At 44.5% G+C, this 24,057-nt stretch overlaps 1 protein-coding gene across 4 annotated transcripts in view; it reads right to left on the bottom strand.

The window, feature by feature from the left end:
• The window catches only part of UCN3 (urocortin 3), a 52,893-nt gene that overhangs the window by 2,719 nt on the left and 26,117 nt on the right, over positions 1 to 24,057 (bottom strand). For 2 of the 4 annotated variants that reach the window (XM_069956217.1, XM_069956218.1), the window contains one exon: positions 4,785 to 4,870. The exons of 1 other annotated variant lie outside the window; for it this stretch is intronic. The gene's annotated coding sequence lies outside the window, so the exon portion shown is untranslated. Of the gene's footprint in view, positions 1 to 4,784; positions 4,871 to 5,111; positions 5,262 to 24,057 lie in introns of those variants that run through there. One more of the 4 variants, XM_069956225.1, reaches the window with a different exon arrangement.

Below are 24,057 nucleotides of genomic sequence, written 5' to 3'. Positions count from 1 at the left end.
ATCTTTGTTTTCATATGGACCGATAGAATAAAGATATCATGTTAGTTTTACTGTCAAAAGCATTATGTAGCCACAAACTCCCCAAAAGTTACATTACATTTTTTTCCAATTTCACCTAATAAATGATATTTTTAGGGTTCTGCCATACATTTTATGGAAGATTGAAAGGTGCCATTACAAAGTACACCTGTTCTTGACAGAAAACAAGCCCTTACATGGCCCTGTGGATAGAGCAACAGGGAGAAATAATGCTATAGTGCTATAGCTATTAGAAGGCGAGGAAGACAAAAATGAAAAAGCAAAAATGAAAATCGGCACAGACATTAAGGTCATTTTGGGCTTGGTCATGAAAGGGTTAAGCAAGAAACCTGAGGGTAGTAATAAATGGGAAACCTAACATCATATATAAACTAGAAATATTAGTAGCTTGTAGAGGTAAATGTCATGCTTCCTTCTCCTTAGAGGTATGCCTATCTGAGAAAGTTATCCCCTATCCTGTGCTTATCGTGGGGGTCAGACCAATAAGACCCCTGCAATCTCAAGAATGGGGATCTCAGTCTCCCATAAGAACATGTGCACTGCCACACCATTCATTCTCTATTGGAAACACTGTACAGATGGGTAAGAGTTACAAAAGGAGTGGTTGGTGCCAAAGGGCTGCATTGAGATGGGACTTAGGACTGGGTTTGTCTTGACGTCTCAGTGAGCTGGAGGTTGGAGTGACTTGTTTATTGTAGGTGGGTCTGTGGGCTTGATGCTGGAGTTGGTTATCATAAGAATGACTGTGAACTGGAGGCTGGAGTAAGAAAAGAGTCCATGACCTCTCAGGGCGCTCTGCGGGGATGTTGGACAGACAGAGAGACCGGTTAGTGGTCTCTCTGCCTGTCAATCATTCTTGCAAAACACACTGATAGGCAGACAGCAGCGACTAGTGGTGGCTGATAGGCAGCTAGGCGTGGTAGCTTTGAGGAGCTGCACAGCAGAGCTATGCTGTGCAGCAAGGAACAATATCGGCACAATCGTGCTGATTGGTTCCCTTTAACAACCAAAGGATTACAGTTTGTGTGGGCTGAATAAATACTAGACGGGGAGAATACTATGCAACATGATTTCAGTTCAGGACATACCGTAGGGCCTGGTGGACAAATCTTTGCATGTGATGAACAAAATGCTGGAAGCACATAGCCAATATCTAATCACATGTTCCTTTTCCTGCATCAGCAGGAGGGATATGAGTTGGTGCATACCTTTTGCACTTTCAGCATTCATTATCACTAAACTGCTTTGTGGCTTAGGTGTCCCTGTATTGCTGGTATACAGTGTTTAGCCTATATCTTGAATGCTGTTCTATTGACTCAGATCCTTATGTTTGGGATTTTGTTAGTTCTAATCACCTATGGAAGACACGACCTTGGGAATGTTTTATTTGTGTTTTTCAGGCAGTCTATTATTAATACTCTGTTCTTTTATTTGGGTAATACTAACGTCGTATACTAGATATAGTTCACTGTTACATAGAAACATATCAGATTGTCGAAAGAAAAAGACCACTGGGTCCATCTAGTCTTCCCTTTAAGTATTTCCTTTCTTATTATCTTGGGATAGATATATGTTTATCCCAGGGAGGTTTAAATTCTGTCATTGTAGATTTACCTACCACATCTGCTGGAAGTTTGTTCCAAGCATCTACTACTCTTACACAATCACAATCTCCATTTTCCTACTGGTTATACCTCTAGCTATACAGCCCAGCATATTATTTGCTTTCCCTACCGCCTGGTTGCACTGGTGACTCATTTTAAGGCAGAAATCAGTACCGCTAAATCCTTCTCTTCTGAAGTCTTTGGCAACACAGAACCACAGATATGATATTCAGATAGAGGATTCCTGCTCCCCAAATGCATTATTTTACATTGAACTGTAGTTTACATCTTTTGGAGCACTTTTCTAGTAAAGCTAAATCATTTTCCATATTACTGACACCTCTAGGAATATCCACCCTATTGCACACTTTTGTGTCGTCCGCAAACAGACAAACCTTACCTTCCAACCCTTCTCCTATGTCACTTACACACATATTAAAAAGAATAGGAACCAGAACAGACCCTTGTGGCAGACCACTTGTAACTAGTCCCTGCTCGGAATATACACCATTAACAACAACCCTCTGATATCTCTCCTTCAGCCAACCACAAATCCACTGAACTATCCTGGGATTAAGTCCAATTTTCTCCAACTTCTCTATCAGCTCTTTATAGGGAACTGTATCAAAGGCTTTGGTGAAGTCCAGATAGGCGATATCCACAGCACCACCTTCATCCAGCACTTTTGTGGCATAATCAAAGAAATTAATGAAATTAGTCTGACAAGATCTGCCCACAGTAAAGCCATGCTGGTTTGGATTCATCAAATTGTTGATTCTTAGGTGATCCACTATCTTTTTTTATGACTACAGATGTTAAGCTGACTGGCCTGTAGTTACTGGGCTCTTCTGTACTACCTTTCTTGTGGATGGGTATAACACTGGCCGTTTTTCAATCATCAGGAACATCTCCTGTTAGGAAGGATTGGTTATACAGATCCATCAGGGGGAAGTAATCATAGATCCAAGTTCTTTAAAGCCACTCTGTACCCACAATCTGCCCTCTACAAACCGCATGTACCTCTTTGAATAGCTGCTTTTATTCCAAGATCTGTCCTGTTCAGCAGGTGATGCAGTTATTGTCCTAAAAAACTACTTTTAAACTTGCAGCCCTGTGTCAAATTTGCATGGCCTACAGTGTCTGTGCATTAGGCTTGCACCACCTCTCTGTCCTCCTCCCCGTCCTCTTCATCATTAGGAATGCTCCAGGCTGGTTTTCTCCTATTCACTTGTGCTGGATCCTTAAAGGGGTAGTGCGGCGCTAAGAAATTATTCACAGAATAATCATCAGCCGCTCAGCCACGATTGGCTGAGCACAGTTATGCTCAGCCAATCGCGGCTGAGCATATGATGACGCTGCAGAGGGCGGCCGGCACTCGGGAGGATCGGAGAGCTTCGGCTGGCCGTCCGAAGATGACGTCGTGGCACAAGATGGCGGACGGGCGCGACACGGATCAGGTATGTATAATGCACCACACTTCCGGGTACACAGGTGGTGGTGGGGGGACACAGGGAAGGGGGTGATTCACAGGCATAACATACATTGCAAAGTTGTATAACTTTGTAATGTGTGTTATTCTGTGAATAATTTCTTAGCGCCACACTACCCCTTTAAGGGACCTGTGCAGTGTTCAGACAATTGAGGAGTAGAAAAATTCTGTCAGGGCCATTCCTAATGGTGAAGAGGGTAGGGAGGAGGGATTGAGAGGCGGTGCCAAAGTTAGGGCATAGACACTCTCGGCCAAGCCAATTTGACACAGGGCTGCAAGTTTAAAAGTTGTTTTTTAGGACAATAACTGCATCACCTGCCGAACGGACCTCAGGACAGATCTTGGATTAAAAGCAGCTATCTGAAGGTACAAGTGGTTTGGGGAGGGCAGATTGTGGGTACAGAGTCGCTTTAAGAATCCTGGGGTGAGCACCTTCTGGATCCATCGCCTTATTCAACTTTAAACGGGCAAGTTCCTCTGCAACTTCAGCCTCTGAAAACACTGGAGCTGAACCCATACAACTGCAGACAATGCTGTGTCCTCCTTCTGAAAACACTGAGCAGAAGTAGCTTTTTAAATAGTCAGTTATTTCTTACTTTAAGGTGTTATCTGGTTAAGTAAAATAGATGTTCAATAATCCCCCGTCCTATAGGCTAACAATCTGTTCAATTCCTTCAATGAGTTCTGACTGTGCTGACACAGAAAACTTTTTCTAAGCATTCATCTCTGTCCTGCCACTTAACTCTCTTTTCCCCCCTCCCTTTGTCCCTGGTTTGCTGTCTCTACACTTTGTGATGCTGGCCAGCAGGAGGGTTATTCACAGTGAGGTTGCCATAAACTTGACCCCAGAGGTAGGCAGCCGGGATCGCAGAGTGCAGAGACAATTGATGATCTATTGATGATTTGGTGTATGGTTAATTGCTTCTGGTGACTTTGATAACCTGTTAGGAACTGTTGCCAATTATCCTTTAGGCTATGTTCACACTGCGTAAACGTATGGTCGTATTTACGACCGCAAAAATACGAACGTAAGTTTGAGGTTCACTGATATGAATGTAATGCAATGGAACTACGGCCGGGAAGTGCACACTATGTACGAACTTACGGTTGGATTTTATACGGCCCCGTGAAAAATGAACAAGTCCATTATTTGCGGACGGAAATGCTGCACCTACGGCCGTGAGTTTCAATGCGGCGCGAACGTAAATCTGATATCTGCCAAAGTAAACTTGATTTTGATATAAAATATATTCTGAGTGGTTTCTCGGGCTGGGCGCTATATTTAAAGTAAACGACCTGTGTCAGCCCGCTTGAAATCATGCTAGGAAGCCACATTAAACAATGTCCGTATGTTCACGGCTAGCACTTACGGTCGGAAGTGCGATCGGACATACGACCGTATGTGCGAACGCAAATCCACGGCCGTGAAAAACTACGACCGTAAGTTTACGCAGTGTGAACAATGTGATTATTTGGATAATTTTATCTTTGTTTTGTATTTTGATTTGGCTTTGGTTCCCTGATTAACCTGGGTTTACGGGAATACGGTAATACTGGCAATGGGGATTTACTGTTCTTATACAATTATGACGTAAAATATTGAAAACATTTTATCCAAGTTATATTTAGCCATTTCTAATTTATGAAATTACCTAGTAGCCCTCGGAAAAGGGTTCAGGCAACGAAATCTTTAGCAGATGTCTCCGTCTATTAATTAGCTCGTTAGTAATATTTAATCCTTAGTAAAAAAAGAAAGTTTAAATTAACATTTATGCAGAAAATAAATTTAACAGGTATAGATTAATTAAAGTGATGTAACTGCCTATGTTTGCTAGGTATTGCTTTTCCTTAAAAAGTTACACTGATAGAGATAAAGCAGTCGCTGACAACTTAAATAGCTAATTTTGCTCCGTTTTTTTTTTCTTCCCTTCAAAGGCAGGTTTTAGAATTCCAAAATGGTTGGACATAGCTTTGCCTACAGTTGTATGGGTTCAGCTCCAGTGTTTTCAGATGCCAATGTATCAGAGGAACTTGAATTAAAGTTGTATATGGCGATGGGGTCCAGATGGTGGCCCCAGATTTCATAAAGAACTCCAATCTGTAATTGCTGTCCCCCTAGATAGCTTGTATAACCAATCCCTCCTAACAGGAGAGGTTCCTGATGATTGGAGGAAGTACAATTTCATACGCATCTAATAAAAGGGTAGCAGAGAAGAGCCCAGTAACTACAGGCCAGTTAGCTTGACATGTGAAGTAGTAAAAATGATGGAAGCTCTTCTAAAAAAGAACATAACAGATCACGTAAAAACAAGAAACAACATGAGAAATGATTACTTTATTGATGATGCTTGGAACAAACTTCCAGCAGATGTAGTTGGTAAATCTACAGTGATTGAATTTCAGAATAAAGGAAATAATATAAGGGCAGACTAGATGGACTAGGTGGTCTCTTTCTGCCAACAATCTTTAACATTCTATGTTTATAAAGTAGGTGTACGAAGCCAATAGGTGACATACTGCTCTGTATTTGTAAAAATAAAAAAATAAATAAAACATTTATACCATGTGTTGCTTTGTAATAATATATCATACAGGCCCATAGACAAACATGTTATCTGTGATTGTTTGCTATCTGTTTTGTGTTTTCAAATATTATTAAAAACAGCCTTCTAAAGAAGCAGTATTGCTAGAAGAACTTGTTTCCTCATAAAGCCATTGAAGGAGCGAGGGCCAAGGATATCACTTTGGCAATGCCTGCATAAGAAATTTACAATGGCAAATGCACATGTCTACATCCTTTTAGAGTTTCTTGATTTAAATGCCTAGATGATAAGTAGAAAGCAAACCAATACATTTTGATTACAGATCTGACCCCAGTATTATAAATGATATGTAAAAATGGAAAGCATTACCACAGATTTTGGGGTCTATTTGCCCCTGTGATCATGTAAATCTTCCTGAAAGCACATCTGTCATGGTCACTTTTTTGTCCATAAATCTGCAGTTTATATTTTTAATTGCACAAGGTACACTAAGGGTGCGTTCACACATACCGGATCTGCAGCAGATTTGATGGTGCAGATTTAATGCTGTGTTCAGTTATTTACATGAAATCTGCGGTGGATCCTCAGCATAAAATCCGCTGCAATACGGTGTGTGTGTGTGAAGCTGCCCTTATAGGTGCTGGAAAAAAAAACTATAAATAAAAAAGATAACTAGAAATAAATTATTTATACTACCACAGCAGACTTTTTTGTCTAACATGTTTAAAATACTTTTTATTTTGCCATATTTAAAAAGCCATCTGCTGTAGCCCACTTGCCCTATCCATTGTATTGTGTCATGGTCTGCTGGCCAGAGGTACATATTAAAGGGAACCAATCACGCCGAAATTGCCCCCATTGATAAGGAAACGTGCTGGTACATCACCCAGCACGCTTCCCAAACATCCCCCTGTACCCTCCGTCCCCTCCTTTATTACCCCGCAATCTTACATTTGTGAAGTCCAGCGCCGTATGCTAATCAGCCCCAAGTAGTCATGGTAGGCTGAACTAGTCATGGTCCTGGGCGTAGTTATCCGGGTCCTGGGCGGCTTCCAGCGCTGTAATCAGCGGGGCGTGTAACCAGAGGGGTGTGATTCAAAGACCTGCGCTCCGCCAACGTAATCTCTGTTTTGCGTTCCAAGTCGGCGGCGCTTGCGTTCCACGATGGCGGCGCGTTGCATCTCTCGCACACCGTGCATGCGCAGTACGGCGGGAGAAGACGCTGACGTACTGCGCGTGCGTGGCGTGCGGAAGACGTCGGAGCGCCGTCGTCGTGGAATGCAAGCACCGCCGATGTGGAACGCAAGCCAGAGATGACGTTGGCGGAGCGCAGGTCTTTGAATCATGCCCCTCTGGGCGTGATTACAGCGCTGGAAGCCGCCCAGGACCCGGATAACTATGCCCAGGTCCATGACTAGTTCGGCCTACCATGACTACTTGGGGCTGATTAGCATACGGCACAGGACTTCACAAATGTAAGATTGCGGGGTAATAAAGGAGGGGACGGAGGAGACAGGGGGATGTTTGGGAAGCGTGCTGGGTGATGTACCAGCATGTTTCCTTATCAATGGGGGCAATTTCGGCGTGATAGGTTCCCTTTAAGTCCTTTTATATGGAGGTTGTATATCTTTTACACCTATAGCAAGGGCTCTCAGCAGTGTAACATAAAGGAGTTTTCCAAGATTAATGACATAGTTTAAAAAACATCCTGCTGTATTGCCAAAGCCTAGACAAGCCTCCCCAAATACTTATTTCTCCTTGATGTCCGTGTCCGTGTATTGCCAAAGCCTAGACCCACCTCCCCAAATACTTATTTCTCCTTAATGTCCGTGATTGCATTTGTTTTGCAATCCATGTTTGTTTTTTCCGCGGATCTGTTAAAATTGTACAGTGCTAGTATAATAAAGTTATCACATCACTGACATCACATCCGTGTTTTTCATGGATGCCAGATCCGTGGAATCCACGAGAAACATAGATTTAATTGATTTCTATGTGGGATCCGTGCCACGATCAGGGTTTAAGCAGGATTGCCCAATAATCTAATTTGTATTTGTAGCTTCCTGGCTGTCCACCAGTGTTAGATATTTAGGGAATAAAAGTATGCCCCTTTGCAGGTTTAAGTGATAAATAATCTGCCAAAGGTGTCGGAAGAAACCTAAGTCTATTTTAGGGTTCCACTTAGTATTTTGGTCAGTATTTGGTCCTCATTTTAGTAAGTATAAAATCTAGAAATGGAGCCAACATGGAGAAAAACTGTAATGGAAAAAATGTGCAGTTTTTCTGTGTTTTGGACCCAATTCTCCTTTTGATTAAAAAATATCAAAATATTCTATCAGCCTTCCACTAAATATAGTATCGATTGACAATTATGTTGTATGTGTGGCTGGATTAAGACAACTAGTAGTGTGTTTACACAGAGGGATTTATCTGACAGATGTTTGAAGCCAAAGCCAGGAATGGATTAAAAAAAATAGGAGAAATCTCAGTCTTTTCTTTATAACCTGTTCCCTGTTTATAGTCTGTTCCTGGCTTTGTTGCAATTTGCACCAACGGCTGTTGTTTTTTGCAAAAATATGTTGTGTGAACATGGTTTTACACTGTTTGGTTTGTGGTAAAATTGACATGTTATCTATAGTCCTCATGTCACTACAATTACAATGATATCCAATATATGTTTTTAAAATTTCTCTATTCTGACTTTTAAAACATTTTTATATTTTAGTCTATATGGCTCTGTGATGGCTCAAGTTTTGCGCTATGATCTGTATATTTATTTGGTACGACACTTGCATGTAAGAGACTTTTTGATTACCTTTTATGACATTTTTTTCTGGGATGTGATGGGACCAAAAATTAGCAATTTTGCGGTTTGGTTTGGGTTTTTCAGTTTTGACAGCAGCATCTAAATGGTTAAGCACGGCTATTAGCGGCGGACCCCAGCTACTGATAGGGAACTGCTGGGAGTTGCCTGCTATATACAAGAGTCACATTGTGAGCCCTCTCTATATCCCCTTAACAGCACCACAACACAACTGTATGTCGTAGTGCGGGAATGGGTTAATCATTAACAGTAATGTAAACAAAGAATATAACAATGTGTTAAACATAACAATTTCTTATTAGTATAGCAGTTCTAGTGTAAATTTATGCATAGCTTGCTGTGTATGTTGTACTCAGGCACACACAATGGACATATGTTTGACAATACAGTATGTGTTTTTCTTTTGCAGCAGTAAATCCACAGGTCTTTATTAAGCTCTAATTAGCTGGAAGTGATATTGCTGTTTTGATATTTCAGATCACACGTGATGCCTATGTTGTACACATATTTTTTACATGTAAAAGTTTGCTTTATAAAAGCCCACAAGCTTCCAGCAGGAAGCGACATGATTCAACTATGGGGATATTTATAAAAAGTGGTGCAAAGAAAAGTTGGAGTATCTGACCATAGCAACTGATCAGCTCTAATTTTTGCTGCCTCTTGAATCATATAACCTTCAATTATACGATTATGTGATAGCTGTCATGCCCCCAGGTATCCCTAGCTACATCCACACTTGTGTCCTGGCTGCAGCCGCATGTGTGTCCCCAACCGCTTGCATATCTCTCCTCCTCTTCCTGTCTCCGGCTCCTGGCCATGTCTCCTGCACGGCCCTACCTCCTCATGCTCTCTCTCGGGCCTCGCGCGTCCCCGCCTACTAGCCAGCTCTACTTTGATTTTAAGGGCCAGTCACTCCAATTAGGAGAATAGTCTTTTCTTGCACATATCTATATTTCCCTGCCTTCTCCAGTCTCTCCCCACCGGATCCTTAGTGCTCTTTGCCTATTAAAAATGTTCCCTTTGTCTGATTACCATTACAGTGTACCAGTTTCCTCGCTAACGTTACTTGACTCCATATTGCCTGGGCCCTGCCCTTACTGTCTTGCCTGTCCTTGACTACGTGCCTGTCTCATCCTTCTATACTGCACTACACCTCGGCTACCTCCACAAACAAGACGTTTGTCGCACTACGTAAAAGTACGGCCGTTGTTTCCGATGGCGTGGAGCATTGCCTTATCTGCTATGGGATCCCAGCCGGAGCGCATGCACATAGTATACGCTCCGGCAGGGATCCCATATGGCGACGCAAAAAACTGACATGTCATTTTTCTGTGGCCGCAATTCAGTGAATTGCGGCCGCAGAAAGCCCTGTCAGTTCACACAATGAAGCGAGCGGCTTCGGCCACTTGCTTCATTGTGTGCTGTGTGAACCCGCATCAGAACGCTACGGCCGGAATGATCTTTGCAGAGACCGGCTGTTCCATGACCCAGCCGGGTCACGGAACGGCCTGTCTCTCACGTAGTGTGCACATAGCCTAATAATAGAATGTCAGTAACCCCTTTTCTCCCATGTGACATCATGTACAGTGCGGTGTAAATCATCCCCAGCACAGTGCTATCCTGTTCAGTACAGTGCTCTCCAACACTCTGTCAGGGCATAGCAGAAAGGAGGGTGTGCTGTACTGTAATTGGCCAGGGAAGTAAGGGACAGGAAGTCCATGAATTTATACTATTGGCAAACAGCCCAGCTCTGGACCTGTTTCCTTAAATTAAAGAGAATGAAAATAGCTGTACACCATGGAGGGGACTCTCAGAGGCTCAGTAACTGCAGTGAGAGCACTAAAACGCATTGTTACCACTCTGAAGGGTTAATCTAACAAAACCATGCAGATTTTTAATCTTTTATGATGACAAGTACTTAAAGTGACTCTGTACCCACAATTTGCCCCCCCCCCCCAAACCGCTTGTACCTTCAGATAGCTGCTTTTAATCCCAGACCTGTCCTGCTGTCTGTTCGGCAGGTGATGCAGTTATTGTGCTTAAAAACAACTTTTAAACTTGCAGCCCCGTGCCCTACTGGAGTGGCCTAGATCGGGTATGCATTAGGCTAGCACAACCTCTCCGTCCCTTCTCCCGCCCTTCTCATCATTAGGAATGCTCCAGGCAGATTGCCTCCTATTCCCCACCTTTTTAGGCCGGCACATGGGCTGGATCGTTAAGACACCTGCGCAAATGTTCAGTATGTAGAAAATGTTCCAGCGGCATTTCTAATGATGAAGAGGGTGGGGAGGAGGGACAGAGGGGTGGTGCAAAGTTAGGGCACAGATACTCCCGTAGGGCATAGGGCTGCCAGTTTAAAAGTCATTTTTTAGCACAATAACTGCATCACCTGCTAAACGGTTCACAGGACAGATCTTGGATTAAAAGCAGCTATCCGAAGGTACAAGTGGTTTGGGGGGATCAGATTTTGGATACAGAGTCGCTTTAATAAATGTTCCACAGTGCATGGAGTGCACCGTTTAAAGTAACCCAGGGGCGTAACTACCACTATAGCAGCCATAGCGGCTGCTATGGGGCTCGCCTGCTCTTGCAATACACTGGGCCCCCTGAGCCGTCATCATTTGCAGCACTGGGTGGCCCTGCTGGTCTCCTGGGTTTTGCAAATGTCCCTTTAACTGCAAGCACTCCTGACCAGAGCTAGCAGTTATGTAGTTATGACTTCACTTGACCGTTTAGTGGTCAGTCGGGGGGGGGGGGGGGGGCAATCAAAAGTTTGCTATGGGGCCCAGCCATTTCTAGTTACGCCCCTGAAGTAACCGACTGTGTAGATCCAGTATATGTAGCAATGTTGTACATGGTCAAGAGGTCATGTCTTGTTAGTCAAATGTAATACAATGTACAGTACAGACCAAAAGTTTGGACACACCTTCTCATTCAAAGAGTTTTCTCTATTTTCATGACTATGAAAATTGTAGATTCACACTGAAGGCATCAAAACTATGTGGAATTAGATACTTAACAAAAAAGTGTGAAACAACTAAAAATTATATTCTAGGTTTTTCAAAGTAGCCGCCTTTTGCTTTGATTACTGCTTTGCACTCTTGGCATTCTCTTAATGAGCTTTAAGCGGTAGTGACCGGAAATGGTCTTCCAACAGTCTTGAAGGAGTTACCAGAGATACTGTGAGGCAGAACAGAAGACAAGGACAGGTGAGCCCTGAGCTGGCACCTGCCCCGCTGCCCCTACCTACTTGCCTTAAAGCTCTAACAGCTAGGGACAACTGGAAGGCAATCCCTATGCTGTATGCAGTGGTACACAGAACAAAGACAGAAGAACACAACACAATAAGGAATGGTCAGGAAGCAGAGTCGGCAACAACCGGTAACAGAGGTACAAAATTAAAATCCAAAAAAGCAAAATCGAGGTCACAAGATCCAAAAGGTCAGAGTCACTATAACAAATGGTCAGAGCAGCGTTTCCCAACCGTGGTGCCGCGGCACACTGGTGTACCGGGAGAACCCGCCAGGGGTGCAGCGGAATCCCGGTGGGAAATGTGCGCTGTCTCTTTAAGCATCCCGAGAAGCTGCGGCCGCGCAGCTTCTCGGGATGCACGGATCACTTTCATGTTCCGCCCGCACTATGAGCTGGTGGAACATTAAAGTAAGCAGAATATAGGAGCAGGAAGTGTCAGCGTCCTGCTCCTATATTCATTCCCATAGGCTGCTGGCACTTCATGCCAGCAGCCTATGGGAGGCCGGGACGTGACCACTCCGGCAGGCGTGATGATGTGACATCATCACGCCTGTCGGAAGTCCCGTCCCCGCGGCTCACAAGATGGAGCCCGAAGAGGAGGAGAGCTGCTTCCTGCAGCCATACAGCGCGGATTAGGTGAGTAGGATGTTTGTTTTTTTTAAGGGGCAGAGCAGGGGGCATTATTAGTATATGGGGGCACCTCTGGGGGCATTATTATCTTATGGGGGCACCTCTGGGGGCATTATTAGTATATGGGGGAACCTCTGGGGGCATTATTAGTATATGGGGGCACCTCTGGGGGCATTATTAGTATATGGGGGCACCTCTGGGGGCATTATTAGTTCATGGGGGCACCTCTGGGGGCATTATTAGTATATGGGGGCACCTCTGGGGGCATTATTAGTATATGGGGGCACCTCTGGGGGCATTATTAGTTCATGGGGGCACCTCTGGGGGAATTATTAGCTCATGGGGGCACCTCTGGGGGCATTATTAGTATATGGAAGCACCTCTGGGGGAATTATTAGTTCATGGGGGCACCCCTGGGAGCATTATTAGTATATGGGGGCACCTCTGGGGGCATTATTAGCTCATGGGGGCACCTCTGGGGGCATTATTAGTATATGGAGGCCACCCCTGGGGCATTATTAGTTCATGGGGGCACCTCTGGGGGCATTATTAGTATATGGGGGCACCTCTGGGGGCATTATTAGCTCATGGGGGCACCTCTGGGGGCATTATTAGTATATGAAGGCCACCCCTGGGGCATTATTAGTTCATGGGGGCACCTCTGGGGGCATTATTAGTATATAGGGGAACCTCTGGGGGCATTATTAGCTCATGGGGGCACCTCTGGGGGCATTATTAGTATATGGAGGCCACCCCTGGGGCATTATTAGTATATGGAGGCACCTCTGGGGGCATTATTAGTTCATGGGGGCATTATTAGTTCATGGGGGCACCTCTGGAGGCATTATTAGTTCATGGGGGCACCTCTGGGGGCATTATTAGTTAATGGGGCACCTCTGGGGGCATTATTAGTTCATAGGGGGCACCTCTGGGGGCATTTTTAGTTCATGGGGCCTTCTCTGGTGGTATTATTAGTATATGGGGGCACCTCTGGGGGCATTAGTTCATGGGGGCACCTCTGGGGGCATTATTAGTACATGGGGGCACCTCTGGGGGCATTATTAGCTCATGGGGGCATTATTAGTTCATGGGGGCACCTCTGGGGGCATTATTAGCTCATGGGGGCACCTCTGGGGGCATTATTAGTTCATGGGGGCACCTCTGGGGCATTATTAGTTCATAGAAGAACAGCAGGGGATCCTGCATACAGGGGGCATCCCACATTCCTACTCGCTTTACTGCACATAACACCAAACAGCGCAGTTACTTTGGGAGCCGACAGGAGGGAGAAAGAAAAGGAAGTTGCTAGAAATGTGCGGAGCCTAAATTGTTTGTCTCGCAGGTTCTGAAGAGATGAAACGTATCTGGAAGGAATCATCATGGCGGATGGTGAGGAAAAGGGAAAGTGACTCCTCAGATCAAAGAAGACGTCACCTGTGAGTCACTGTATGACGGTTTTCTTATTTTGTAGAACATTATTTAGTAGGGGTGCCCCGAGGTGGAAAAGGTTGGGAAGTACTGGGTCAGAGGATTGCTAGGTCTAGGCTCAAGGCGCTATCACAGGCATTGGAGTGAGGGAAGGGGCTGGGATTTATAGTGAGCAGGAAGCTAGGTGCTGACAGCTAACTGGCTAGGTGTCAGGTGTCAGTCAGAACACAGCAGAAACAAATAAGTGAATGAGCCACAGCAAGAAAGTGCAGAGAGAACTGAAAAACATGGAGTGGATCACAGAAGACGTAACCAAAGAATGTAACAAAACCAGAAACGGACTAAAAGGTTAAAAGCGCCGCGGCGCACAAACAGCAGACCGGCTGCTAAGGAAGCCGTAGGCGCGCCCTCAGCAACCGGCCCTGCCCATAACCACGTACGCCATCAGCGTCCCTCCCAGCTGAACCGCGCGCCTCGGCAGAGGCAGGGGCAGAGCGTGCGGCTCGATTCCTGACAGATACTTAGCACTTGTTGGCCCTTTTGCCTTCACTCTGCGGTCCAGGTCACCCCAAACCATCTCATAGCACCCCATCACTCTCCTTCTTGGTCAAAAAGCCCTTACACAGCCTGGAGGTGTTAGGGGTCATTGTCCTGTTGAAAAATAAATGATGGTCCAACTAAACGCAAACCAGATGGAATAGCATGCCGCTGCAAGATGCTGTAGCAGCCATGCTGATTCAGTATGCCTTCAATTTTGAATAAATCCCCAACAGTGTCACCAGCAAAGCCCCCCCACACCATCACACCTCCTCCTCCATGCTTCACGATGGCAACCAGACATGTAGAGTCCATCCGTTCACCTTTTCTGTGTCGCACAAAGACACAGTGGTTGGAACCAAAGATCTCAAATTTGGACTCATCAGACCAAAATACAGATTTCCGCTGGTCTAATGTCCATTCATAGCCCAAACAAGTCTCTTCTGCTTGTTGCCTGACCTTAGCAGTGGTTTCCTAGCAGCTATTTTACCAGGAAGGCCTGCTGCACAAAGTCTCCTCTCACCAGTTGTGGTAGAGATGTGTCTGCTGCTAGAAGTCTATGTGGCATTGACCTGGTCTCTAATCTGAGCTGCTGGTAACCTGCGATATCTGAGGCTGGTGACTCGGATGAACTTCTCCTCCGCAGCAGAGGTAACTCTTGGTCTTCCTTTCCTGGGGCGGTCCTCATGTCAGCCAGTTTCTCTGTGGCGCTTGATGGTTTTTGCAACTGCACTTGGGGACACTTTCACAGTTTTCCCAATTTTTTCGGACTGACTGACCATCATTTCTTAAAGTAATGAAGGCCACTCGTTTTCTTTACTTAGTTGCTTTTTTCTTGCCGTAATACAAATTCTAACAGTCTATTCAGTAGGACTATCCGCTTTATATCCACCTGCACAACACAACTGATGGTCCCAACCCCATTTATAAGGCAAGAAATCCTACTTATAAAACCTGACAGGGCATACCTGTGAAGTGACAACTATTTCAGGTGACTACTGCTTGAAGCAAGAGAATGCTAAGAGTGTGCAAAGCAGTAATCAAGGCAAAAGGTGGCTACTTTGAAGAACCTAGAATATAAGACATATTTTCAGTTGTTTCACACTTTTTGTTAAGTATCTAAGTCAACATGTGTTAATTCATAGTGTTGATGCCTTCAGTGTGAATCTACAATTTTCATAGTCATGAAAATACAGAAAACTCTTTGAATGAGAAGGTGTGTCCAAACTTTTGGTCTGTACTGTATGTCCCAGCTGTTAGAAGAAATAATAACAAACAAGACCTGATCTCCTGTAAGGGACCCAAGGCTGCCCTTAATCGACTGCGGATCAACAGTCATTTAACGCTCCAGAGAAAAAAAAAAGATTTCTTTTATATTAGCTGGTACCAGAAGGTTCTACAGATTGGTTTATGGCTTCTCTGAAAAAAACCTGAAGCTTTCCAGTACTAATAAGCTGCTGTATACCCTGGCGGTGTAGTCTTTCCAGTCTGACACAGTGCTCACTACTGACACCTCTGTCTGTGACAGGAACTATGCAGAGTGGTAGTATACCATAGAAATCCTCTTCTGCTCTGGACAGTTCCTGACATGGACAGAGGTAGCAGCAAGAGCATCATGTCAGACTAAAAGGCTACACCACTTCCTGCAGGACTTACAGCAGCTAAGTATCGGATGTGTGGAGTTTTTACATTCTTTTACATTGTTTTTACAGATCTGTACAAATTTCTGTCACTAGGTTGGCTTAAAAATAATTTTGAAGGGAACAATTTCAATTTCAGAGATGGAAAAGTTGTAACACATGTAGTACTTGCAGTAGTTGTGCCAACAGTGATCTATAGTCCAAGAGCACAGGACCGATCTAAGATTTTTGTTATTAGTGAAAAACACACACCACCGAAACACTTTATTTCTAAAGTCTCTGCAAATAGGAAACACAGGGGACACCGGCCTAACGGTAGTTAAAGTACCACAAGAATCCCTCTTCTGTGCATTAGTTTTTAAACCTACAAAATGTCAAGCATAAAAAGGCATATCACAAGCATTAATAAGAGTCACCAACTCTGTCTTTCCTTGTCCGAGTTTTCCTTCCAGAGCTTGGATAATGAATGTCTATAATGTGTTCAGGTCATCTTCTTGCAAATAGAAACAATTTAAAGCGACTCTGTACCCACAATCTGACCCCCAAACCGCTTGTACCTTCAGATAGCTGCTTTTAATTTAAGATCTGTCCTTCGGTCCGTTCAGCAGGTGATGCAGTTATTGTCCTAAAAAACAACTTTTAAACTTGCAGCCCTGTGCCAAACTGGCGTGGCCTAGAATGACTATGCATTAGGCTGGCACAACCTCTCTGTCCCTCCTCCCCGCCCTCCTCATCATTAGGAATGCCCCAGGCAGGTAATTTCCTATTCATCACCTTTGTGAACACTGCACACGGGCTGGATCGTTAAGGCACCTGTGCAGTGTTCACTGCAGAGGAATAGGAAATATCCTGCCAGTGGCATTCCTAATGATGGGAGGTGGGATGTAGAGGTGGTGCAAAGTTAGGGAACAGATACTGTAGGCCACGGCCATTTGGCACAGGGGTGCAAATTTAAAAGTAGTTTTTTAGGACAATAAATGCAATGGGTACAGAGTCACCTTAAAGCCTGCTGCACCTTATTTTTGGTCTAATAAAAAATTGCAAAGGAAATAATCAACTAAGTAAAATCTAATAAATAATTATGTTAGTAAAAATCATCCAATGATCCATAAATTACAGGAATAATATTAGGTGTATGTACCTACTGTTTATGTAGCCTGTTTCCCAGGGTGCAGTTTGTATTGCTACGGCATACATGTATATCTGATGGGTATGTTAGTTGTTTTTATGTAAGAGTTGAAGGAAGATATTTTGTCTATTTCAATCAAGATTTTTATACTGTCATTTAGCACAAATGTGTGCATCAGGTCCGCTATTCCTTTTGTGCAAGGTGGTCATACTAGATGAGACCCACATAGGGACACCACCATATTGCCTGCCTTATTTGTGATGTTTGAAAAACTCAGATTCAATCACATGGGATTAAAAAGCCAATGGTTGATAAGGGATTCATAAATTATGAAAAGGCATAGTCTGCCGTAATTGTAGCTGAAACCACATGGATAAAATTACCCCCTAAGAACACGGACTAATTCACTTGTCAAAGGAGCAAAGTCTCCTGACCACAATTAGGTAATGAAAGGGGATAAAATGCTTATTCATAAAAAAGAATTGCACATGCCTATACCCATGAAAACTACAAATTCACCACTGGAGTCCTTTACCTCTTAATGTTTGGATTCCCTAGGGAGCAGCCCTGGGTCTACACCCCTTCTCCCAATTTACAGTCCCCATTCGAAAGGCCATCAGCAGGTCTGACTTTTAATACCATTTCTACACTGATGACACCCAGCTATACGTCTCTTCCTGTGACATCACCCCTGCATTACTGCAAAACACCAGTTACTGTCTATCTGCTCTCTTTAAAATGATGACCTTTTATTTCTTATACTCAATCCTTCTAAGACTGAACTTCGAACTTCTTGTATTTCCTCCCTCTAACCAAACCAAACCCGACATCTCACCCTCAGTCTGTGGTACTAGCATCACTCCTGTGCATCAATTTAGATGTCTGGGAGTTACGCTAGCTCTTGCGCACTCCTGAATCCACCATCATTCTTATCATTGATACAGTTTGGACTCTTGCTGTTGCCCTGATCCATTCTCGTCTTGACAATTGTAACCCTTACTAATCTGTCTTCCTTTTTCTACACTCTTTTCTCTTCAATCTATCCTGAATCTATCATCCAGACTCATCTTCCTCTCCAGCGGTTACACTGATGTATTCCCCCTATGCTAGTCACTGCACTGGTCGCCCGTTAAATCCAGAATTCAATTTAAACTCCTCACCCTCACACATAAAGCTCTCCACAACTCTGCCCCTCCATACATCTCCTCCCTCATGTCCACCTATCATCCTTCCCGTGCTCTGCATTCTCCTAATGATTTTACACTAACTTCTTCCATAAATAGAACCTCACACTCCCGCCTCCAAGAAATGTCTCGTGCTGCACCAGTTCTCTGGAATGCTCTACCCAAAGACCTCAGACTCATTCCCAACACTCAGTTTCAAGTGTGTCCTAAAAATTAATCTTTTTAGGCACACTTATAATATTCCTTAAATTTGTCTCCTCCTCTGCTATCCCTTCGCCTTCTACTCTATACCTCAGATGGTTCCATGCACTTTGTACCTGTACTCAGACATTAGCGGGTGACTGGCTCACCCAACACTTATTAGCTTTTTCAGATTCTATGCACAATGGCTGGACCATATGCAAATAAAGCACTTACTGCCTTGTGTCACCCCCAGTCCTCCTAGTCTGTAAGCGCTTTATTTTAATTATTTAATCCTGTAATGTAACCCCTGTATCATGTTTTAAAAAAAACCTTGTAAGGCCTTGTAAGGGGGGCATCTATAAGGGAGGCCATCTATAAGGGGGACAACACAGAGGGCCATCTAAAAGCGGGGCAGAGGGGGACAACTTGGGGCATCTGTAAGGGGGAAACACAGAAATGCGCAATCTGTATGGGACACCACACAGAGGGGGGCATCTATAAGGGGGACTACACAGGGGGGGGGGGGGCGTATACTATAGGGCAGGCTGAGTCTGAGTCACTGGAGGCGGGCCGACCCACCCCCAGTGGGAAAAACCCCCAGCCCCTCCATGATGTGACTCCATTAGAATCAATGGAACCCTATCATAGAGAGGCGGGGGTTTCCTCCCACTAAGGGTGGGTCGGCCTGCCTCCAGTGCTTCAGCCTGGGCCTGGTGGTACAGTCACTTTAATGAGGGTGTAAAGGGGCCATTACAGATGTGCAGTTTGTAGAGAGATGAGGATGGTGTCACTGTGAGGTACCTAATATGTTTGTCTGGCAGATTCTGTGGATTCGTGGCTCAGAGAAGTTCACATAATGGCCCAGGAGAGATGGAGAAGATGAAAAGGAAACAACTCCGATCAGAGAAGACGTCCCCTTTGAGTCACTTGATATAACTGCACTGCAATGTATATGGTGTACAGGACCTGTGTAGGGCTGGGTCAGCCTCTATATGACTGGATGAGGTGATAGTGATCTGTGCACAATGGATGTTAGTCAGTAGCAGTGGTGGTGTTAGTCAATATGTGGTGGTGTTAGTCAGTATGTGGTGGTATTATTTGTTACTTGTAATTTGGTACAGTGTTTTATTGGTCTTAGTATACTAGATTTGGTCAGTAACAATATGGTGGTGATGGTAGTGGTGTGGTGGTAATATTTCCCCCTTGTATACTGGTATTATTGGCAATATTGGTCTCAGTATACAGGATTTGGTTAGTAACAGTATGGCGGTAATATGTATGGTGATAATATTTCCTATATACTTGTATTATTGGTAATATCGGCTCTAGCTATTATCTATGTATCGCATCGCTTAGTCGAGGAACGGGGGGGGGGGGCAAGTTGACCTCTTGCACCAGGGCACAAGGGACATTAGCTACGCCCCTGAGTACAGTATTACAGTATTAGTAACTGTACTCACAGCACTTGCTGACAGCCGCTCCCTGTGTGCCCCATAGAGCTAAATTCAAATGCCCTTCCTCCAGGCTGTATCTCCATGCTCCGTGGTGGTTCTGTCCATAATATTGCCGACATAGAGAAGCATGTGGCCATGCCCCTCCCCCTGTGTCCTCCATAGGCATATACAGGCTCAGTGGTGGACACTGGGGGCGGGACATGGTCACATGCTCCTCCATTCTCAGCCAACGTATGGAAAGACTCACCACAGAGCAGGGCAGCACAGCCTGGGGGAGGGAATTCTGATTGTAGCTCTATGAAGTACACGGGGAACTGCTGTCAGTATATACAGTGAGTACATTTACATAGTGTACACTGAACAATTTTACTATAAAGACCATTTTTGCCCCTGTCCTGAGTAGATTAACATCTGGAAAAATGCCATATGTGACGACAGCCATAATTGAATTGGTCTTCCCTGCTTCAGATCTGGCAGTAACCATTTTACTATACTCTTTTCTGGTTTTGCCCTGGACTTGAATTCTCATTTTCCCACATGCAGTTCTGTGTGATTTATGTTAGTAAAACAATATTTTCACTTTATTAGACAATCTTAAATAACCTTTCCTTAGTCCCTGGTGCCCCACTTTTGGCTCTGTCTCGTCTCGAATGTATGCCGGGTCCAATATCATAATCAATGCTTGTGGGCTAAACCACATGTGCGTGTGGTAACATCATGCGGCTATTGGCCATTGCATGCATCTGCCTCTCTCTTCTTGTAAGGTATGCTTCCAAGGTGAGTCAGAAGAGGGGCACTGGGGAGCCCCCTTCTCCCTGGCTCGGTCTGGCACTTCCTTTACTGGGATCAGGATGCCAGATCACCATGCCCCACAGTCCCCCAGGCCACTCTATGTGACATCACAAGGGGCTTGGATTACAGCATCAGACCCAGATGAGGAGAGGGGGATTTAAAGCGACTCTGTACCCACAATCTGTCTCCCCCAAACCACTTGTACCTTCAGATAGCTGCTTTTAATCCAAGATCTGTCCTGGGGTCCATTTGGCAGGGGATGCAGTTATTGTCATAAAAACAACTTTTAATCCGGCAGCGCTGTGTCTAATGGCCGGGGCTTACATTTGTATATGCATTAGGCTGGCACACCCTCTCCGTCCTTCCTGCCCACTCTCCTCATCATTAGGAATGATCCAGGAACATTTACTGCTGTTTGAGCTTTGCACAGGTGTCTTAACGATACAGCCCATGTGCTGTCCTCTCACAGGTGGGGAATAGGAAGCAATCTGCCTGGAGCATTCCTAATGATGAGGAGGGTGGGGAGGAAGGACAGAGAGGGTGTGCCAGCCTAATACATTTACAAATGTAAGCCCCGGCCGGATTAAAAACAACGCTGCCGGATTAAAAGTTGTTTTTATGACAATAACTGCATCCCCTGCTGAACAGACCACAGGACAGATCTTGGATTAAAAGCAGCTATCTGAAGGTACAAGTGGTTTGGGGGGTCAGATTGTGGGTACAGAGTAGCTTTAATGGTAGAGAAGCCCTGTGTTGGTGACCCTGTCCACCAATGGTTAAAACTATTTTCACAGCTAATGAAACCACAAACCACAGACTTGTTCCTTAGTGTTCCACTTCTCACTTGGTCTTGTCTTGGAAGCATAACTGATTAGAAGAGAGGGACAGTTTCATGCGATGGCCAATAGCTGCATGATTTTTATTATATGCAGATGATTGTGATATGGCACTCGCCTCTCTTGTCTGGGAAGTTATACTTTCGAGGCGAGACAGAGCCAAAAGTGGGGCATCAGGGATCAAGGAAAGGTAATACCTTTAAAATTGTCTAATGGCTGCTTGTAAAGTCACCTGTGTTTGGGTGACAAAATCACTTCTTTTTATATGCTCTTTTATGCTTGATATTTAATAATTATTATTAATCCTTGTGCAGAAAAGAACAAGTCTTTTGATACATTCACCACTGGAGGGTGGTGTCCCCTGTTTATTTGCAGAGAAAGTAGAAAAAAACACATTCTAGTGGTTTGTGGTTTTCTCAAGCAACAGAAGAGTTCAATAGACAATATGCTCTTGGACAGGGACATAGCTAGGATTCATGGGTCCCTATAGCAAAAAAACTGTACAGGGCCCATGGATCCTGTATGCCCCCCCCCCCCCCCCCCCAACATGCCTGGCCTATGGTGGTTACCAACTCCAGAACACACTTAAGTTTATTTTCCACTATCCCTGTGCCTTGGTCACATTGTATTTACTAAGATTTTGATAATAAACCTTTGATTGTATTTAATACCCAATGAACCAAAACAATGTGTAATACAGCAGCTGTCACGAGGAATAAGATTATTTGTTTGTCAATATGTACATAGAGAGTCTTCATTAAGTGTTATAAGAAAATTGACAACTAATGATCAAAGCAGAGGAAATACAACCTAGATTCTTCTATTTAAGGGCTCATGCACACTGAGCAATTGACAAGGAATTTCTGCTTGAAGATTTCTGCTTGAAATTCCTCTTCTAGGGTATGTGCACACTGAGTAAATAGGACGGAAAGTCCATCGCGTAATTAGACGCTCGCACCTGCTCGCGGACAGTGTCGGGTGCGCGTGTCTCCGCCTGTGCCGTAGTCCCCATTCTATGCACGGGCGGATTCCTTCCTCCACCCAAAGAATGATCGAGTTCATTCTTTGGGCAGAGGAAGGAATCTGGCCGTGCATAGAATGAAGTCTATGGCGCGGGCGGAGACGAGCGCGCCCGCCACTGTCCGCAAGTGGCTGCGAGCGCCGGATATCGTGACGGATTTCCGTCCTATGTACTCAGTGTGCACATACCCCTATTCTGCTCCGGCAGAAAAGGAGCAGAATAGGAGCTGAATTTGAACTGAATTCGAGTGGAATTCAAGCAGAATGCAAGCAGAATTTTAAGAAGAATTCAAGCCCCATTGACTTTCTATAGGATTCCTCTAGCAGATTGTGCCAAAAGAAGTGACATGTTACTTCTTTGGGGCCCTTGCACACTGAGCAATTCTCGAGGAATTGTAGCTGAAAAATTTCTGCTTGAAATTCCTCGCCTATTCTGCTCTGGCGGAATTCGAGCGGAATTCGAGCGGAATTTGAGCGGAATTCGAGCGGAATCCGCGCGGAAATCAAGCGGAATGCAAGCGGAATTACCAGCAGAATTCAAACCCCATTCACTTCTATAAGATTCCTCTAGCGGAATCCGCCCAAAGAATTGACATGTACATTCTTCGGGCGGAATGCGGATTCTGCGCGGAATTCCGGACGGAAATTTACTCTGTGTGCACGGGCAGTCGGAAATCCCATTGTTCTCTATGGAAAGAGCAATGTTGCATTTACACGGGCGGAATTCCACGCGGATTCCGCCCGCTTTTTATGGCGGAATTCGGGCGGAATTCCGTGAGAATTGCTCCGTGTGCACATACCCTTGGACAGAAAGCTGATCTGCGGCAGAAAATTCTGCTCAGAAATTCTGCAGTGTGAACAGCAGAGCAGAAATCCCAATAAACACAATGGGACATTGCTCTGTTCATATTTTACGGGAGGAATTTCAAGCAGAATTTAGGAGCAGATTCCTCTTCAATTCCTCGCCTTTTGCTCAGTGTGCATGAGCCCTAAGGGTATGTGCACACTGAGGAAAAGGCGAGGAATTCAGCTTGAAATTCAGCTTGAAATTCCTCCCGTAAAATATGTACAGAGCAAAGTCCCATTGTGTTCAATGGGTTTTCTGCTCTGTTGTTCACACTGCAGAATTTCCGAGCAGAATTTTCTGCTGTAGATCTGCTAGAGGAATCCTATAGAAGTCAATGGGGGGCTTAAATTCTGCTTGAATTCTGCCTGAAAACTTTCAGCTACAATTCCTCGAGAATTGCTCAGTGTGCACATACCCTAAGGGTGGGTTCACACTACCCAATCCGTGCAGAGAAGTTAATGTCAATTCTTTTGGCGGACATCGTAATCGACCCAGCCATAGAATGATGTCTATGGCACGGGCGCGAATGGGTACAAGGGACGGAATCAGCCGGAAATTCTCCACGTGGATTCCGTAGTGTGAACCCACCCTAACTGTAGAACTAGATTTATTAGTTTCATTTCAGT

The sequence above is a fragment of the Dendropsophus ebraccatus genome, chromosome 1, assembly GCF_027789765.1.
Source record: "Dendropsophus ebraccatus isolate aDenEbr1 chromosome 1, aDenEbr1.pat, whole genome shotgun sequence".
Classification (NCBI taxonomy): domain Eukaryota; kingdom Metazoa; phylum Chordata; class Amphibia; order Anura; family Hylidae; genus Dendropsophus; species Dendropsophus ebraccatus.
Note: the sequence above shows the minus strand (reverse complement) of the source record. Positions and strands in the feature narration are given on the sequence as shown.